We start from the raw sequence: 5,627 nt of genomic DNA on the forward strand, positions 1-5,627 counted from the left end.
ACCAGGAAGGTCAAATAAATCATCAATGCAATTAGAATTTAAGACTCTTTGAAAATCACTCTTGTATCTGTCCTCTCCTCCCTTTCTTCAGGCTCCCCATATCTAACTCATTTCTAGTAGGTAGGGGACATGGAAGCAACACTTCTGGCAAACATTATTCTCCTAAATTAGTAATCCAGTAATATAGTGTCTGTGCTTTTAACCAGCTCAAGGACATTCAGAAGAGTTCTCCAAGGGTAGGGGAGGGAATTCTAACTATAGATTGATGGGAGTTTGGCTGAAATCTTAGCTCTCCTCCTTTCCTCCCCATGTGACTTGTGGCAAGTCATTTAACTTCTAAGGCTATCAATTTCCTCAGCTGTAAAATAAGAAAGTTGGACCGAAGAATGTTGAAGTTTCTAAATCCTACGCTTCTAAATCTTTGATCCTCTAAATAGGATTTAGAAATTATCACAAGAAATGTTCTCTTTTATTTAACCCCTTCCTAGAGGAATTTCATCTTTCTAAAAAGCTGTACTGCTGTGGATGAGAGTTTCTAGAAATCAGTTGCTCTCAAAAAATAACAGACATCTCACTTCTATCCACCACCATGAGGGTTTGGGGTGATAGAAGGGGCATTTTGCCTCTTAAATCTCCATCCCTCAGCATGCTTCATTATTCTGAGTATATCCAAGGTTCTTTACAGACTAACTTGAAAACTACACAAATGTTGTGACCCCATTCCAGTGTCCTAGGTTGTGGTTGTTTAAAAGACCTATATAGGTCGGAGAAAATTTATCACTTCTCATTAGACTAAGCAAAGTGAATGTAGACCATTCCTTTAAAGGGCAGCATAGAGTAACCATCTGCTAAGTAACATTCCAAAGCAATGGTTTAAACAAAGACTGGGATCAATAGGGGTTATTTGTGGATGATGAGGGAACCAACCAGGCAGTGAGTAAGTATTCTCAAGTACATACTCCAGACACGTGAAAGGTTTTGCCATACATACTTATCACAGTGTGTCAACCTTTCACCTCTACAAAGCTATTCCTCCTCATTCTTTCCCTCCCCCACGTCCCCTTCACACACATTGCCCTGGAACCACTGATAAGCAGCTAGGGTTTCTTTTCTCTGGAATGCCAGATCCAACACAATGCTATCAACTCAAAACTATCTGGAAAATTGACCAGATACACTTGTACACCATCACCTAATTTGCTATACAAATTTAGATTTTGCTATAATGAGTTTTTTTTAAGTTTTATTTATGCCTTTTTATATCACACTCATTTCCAAAAATATTCCCCCTTCCCCCTCACCTGGTGAACCTTCCCTTGTAACAAATATTGGAGGGGAAAACAGTTCTGCAAAAAAAAAATCTATACATGTAGCATGCCTGGCAAAAATGCAACATTCCACACACATAGTCCCCCACAGCATTATGAAAAAGGAGGTACATTTTGTCACATATTTTCCAGAGGGCCAAATTTGGTCATTATAAATATGTAACATTGAGTTTCATCATCATCCTCAGCAACAATAACAACAATACTTAGCACCTATGATTGCAAAGTGCTTTACAAATATTATTTAATTATATCATAATTTTTATTTATAACTTTTATTTTTATTTGTCTTATAATAATTATTGTATTCTATTCTATTATTTGTCCTGTTTACTTTGTAGCAACTAATATAAATCTTTCCATGTTTTTCTAAATTCCTGATAGTCGTTGTTTCTTACATCATAATAACAATTCTGTTACATTCATGACTATGGCATAGTACATACCTGGACTATGATTCGATTTAGAACTTTCCACAATGGATAGCCATTCATTTTGTCTCGTTTTTTCAAACCCCCCAGAAAGTGTTGCTATGAATATGTGGGACCACATGGGACCTTTCTTTCTATCTTTGGCCTCCTTGAAGGAATGGGATCTCAGAGCCAAAGGGCAGCCACTTTTTCCACATAATTCCAAATTGTTTTCCAGAATGGTTGGAAAAATGCACAGGTTCTGGTGCTGTCGTTGTTTGTCTTTTATTTTCAAAGAGGTCACATTACATCATGAGACTTTCTCGTGAATTGGATTTAAGTGAAGCAGAGTTGCATAAAGTCACCAGTCTCATTCTCTTCCAGAGTCATCAAAGTCTAGTATCAAGACAAAAGCTAAGAGGACTGCTGCTGGACTCAGACACTGTGGATAACCTTGGCATCTTTGATATCTGACCAAGCTCTAAGCTCTCCACAGAACCTGCTTCAGCCACCTTGATGGAATAAGCTCTTCTTATCTGCCCATTCCACTGGGGAAAATCTTCATGTGCTTGGAGTAGACATCCCTTTAACTCACAAACTGAGTTTCCCTCAACTTGGTTTAACCTGTGTGCCTGAGACTGTTTACCAGGGCAAGGCCACTACACATGTTGCAGCTTCTTTGAGTCACAGATGAGAGCCGGGTGACAACGGTGGGTGAGCAGCCCTGAAAGGGGCTCAGCAAGTGTGAGCCCCTTACACCAAAGATGCTAGTCCTCCTGGAACACCCTATGCATATTAATATTCCTGCCTTTCAAAAGATCCTTCACCACTGACTATTTCCATCTTTGCCCTCATTACCATATATTGAGCCTTTTAAAAGCACCCCTTGGGGTGGCTATGTGGCGCAGTGAATAGAGCACCAGCCCTGGAGTCAGGAGGACCTGAGTTCAAATCAGACCTCAGACACTTAACACAAAACTAGCCGTGTGACCTTGGGCAAGTCACTTAACCCCAATTGCCCTACCTTCCCCCAAAAGCATCCCTCTCTTCCACAATAATTCAAAACAGGTGACACAATGTCCCATTCCAACTGCAAAATATATGAACTACTTAAGAGGGACACCAGCAACTGAGCATTCAGAGCTAATTCTGTGAACTCTTGATGCTCACATTAGCAGATCTCATAGCTCTGAAGTCTCAATCATGATGAATAGCAGCAAAAGGTTGGTTTTCAGGTAGGAGAACGATGGGGGCTTTATTGACCTTCATAATTATTCTTTATTTCAGAGTAATTTCATTCTGTTTCAGATACCGTTTATGATGTACTTTTTATGTCTGAAGAACTAATAATAATAACTAACTTTAATGTAAATGAAGTTAGGTGCTATTATTATTAACATTATATTATTTTACAGATAAAGAAACTGAAGCCAAGAGAGGTTAAGTAACTTCTTTAAGGTCACATAGCTGGTAAGAGTCTGAAGAAAGATTTGAATATTTGAACTCAGGACTTCCTGACTATAAGTCTAGCACTATAGACACTATGCCAATTCTGCAAGTAAACTCTGACATAGCTAAAATGCAGAAATTAAGGGGGTGTTCCTTTGGAATCACTTTTCTTCTGTTGCTCTGGGGGAAATCATAATGAGGAAATTTATAACTCCACAGGTGCTTAGAGAAAGGTCAGTAGATAAAAGCAATGGGAGTATCAGACAGAAATGTACCCAGTCTCCTGATAATGGTCAATTAATATAGTAGTGTCTGGAGGAGAAAGGCTCCACTTCTGTAAGATGAAAAGGCCTGGGAGATTTGAGGGCTTTCAAATCCATGCTGAATGAGCTGTTTCCTTTAAATGATCATTATTTATTAAATGGTTGCCCACCATTTCTCTAAAGCTGTTTCTCTTGATCTCTTACATGAACATTTCAGAGACATTTGAAATCAGTCTACTACCATTTGGTCACTCTATGCCAGGCACTGAGGTAGGTAATTTGGATACAAAGGCAAAAACAAAACAGGCTCTGCCCTCCAGGATGTTATACTCTATTAGGGGAAACAACAAATACCCAGATAATTAAGTAGAAGACTCATGTAGTAAACACATCATAGGATCATAGAATTAGAACTGGAAGGGTCCTTAGATGTCACGTATCCAATCTGCTCACTTTACAGTTGAGAAAACTGAGGCCAGGAATGTGAAGTGACTTTCCTAAGGCCTAGAAATATTAAGTGCCCAAGCTGAGATTCAAACCCAGGTCCTCTGACTCCAGATCCCCAAATTTTCCTACAGTACCAAGAATTCCTCATCCTGTTTCTATACGTATTATTTCTTTATTGTTATTATTAATTTACTTTTAGTTTTGCAACATTCAGTTCTACAAGTTTTTGAGTTCCAAATTTTTCCTCCTCCTTCTCCTCCCTCCTCCCCTACTATAGCAGCATGCAATCGAATACAAATACCTTCAAATTAAACATTAATCAAGTTTGTAAAGAAGAATTATAACCAATGGAATGAACAACAAGAAAGAAAAAAACAAAACAAAAAAGAGAGAGAGCAAGTTGTTGGCTTCCATCTGCATTCACACTCCATAATTCTTTCTCTAGATGTGGATATCCCTTTCTATCATGAGTCTTTTGGAGTTGTCTTCTAACTTTGCATTGCTGAGAGGAGCCCAGTCTATCAAATTAGTCATCACAGATAGATGTGTCTGCAATTGTTATACATATTATTTCTAGTAAATACTGAAAGAGCAGTGAAAAACAAGATTTTAGGGAAGAGCTTTCAGATTGAACAGGAGCAGATCTTCTATATCTTCTTTCCAACTAAGAATATCCATCTCCACCTTTTTTTTTTCTTTTTGGAGAGCGATTGGGGTTAAGTGACTTGCCCAAGGTCACACGACTAGTTTTTTGTGTGTGTGTTAGGTGTCTGAGGTCAGATCTGAACCCAGGTCCTCCTGACTCCAGGGCCGGTACTCTATTCACTGCACCACCTAGACACCCTTCATCTCCACCTTTTAAAAAGAATCTAGTATTTTTTATAAAGCAATCAAATCTGAGATTCTATGAATACTCTATTTGATTCCAGAGTGTTGCTCAAAGTATTTCTGTATGAATTAGAGTTGTCCAAACATATAATGGACTTTCTAGATATCTACTGAGCCCCTTATCCCTGGGGTTTCTCAAAGAACCAGGATGATGAACTGGTTAGTTAGTTAATCCCTTCCAACTTGGAGATTTTGTGATTTCTTTGAGTATCAAGAGAAATGCATGTTGTTGTTTGTCCCTCCTTTTCTAAGAGGACCAATAATATCATGACACTTTCTTGTGAGCTGGATTTAAGTGAAGCAGAGTTGCATAAAGTCGCCAGTCTCATTCTCTTCCAGAGTCATCAAAGTCCAGTATCAAGACAAAAGTTAATGGGACCGCTCCTGGCCTCATACTGTGGATAACCTTGCTCTGACCAAACTCTAAGCTGTCCACAGAGCCTACTTCAGCCACCTTAATGGATTTGCAATAAGCTCTTCTCATCTGCCCATTCCACTGGGGAAAGTCTTCATATGCTTGGAGTAGACATCCCCCTAACTCACAAACTGAGGCCTATCAGTTTCCCTCAACCTGGTTTAACCTGTGTGACTGAGACTGTTTACCAGGGCAAGGCCACTGCACATGCTGCAACTTCTTGGAGCCTCAGGTGAGAGCTGGGTGATGGTAGGCATCTGGTGTGAGGACTTGTTGAGCTCTTTTCAGGGTCGCTCATCCACCTTTGGTGTACCTGTGGTGCCAAGAAGCTATAGCATGCACAGCAGCCACACCCTGGTAAAACCATCTTAGTTAAACAAGGTTGAACATAACCAATAGGCCTCAAATCCTTCAGTGAGTTAGGGGG

This window comes from Petaurus breviceps, unplaced genomic scaffold (genome assembly GCF_028583685.1).
Source record: "Petaurus breviceps papuanus isolate PSGF00001 unplaced genomic scaffold, PetGlider_PUasm1.0 582, whole genome shotgun sequence".
NCBI classification, from domain to species: domain Eukaryota; kingdom Metazoa; phylum Chordata; class Mammalia; order Diprotodontia; family Petauridae; genus Petaurus; species Petaurus breviceps.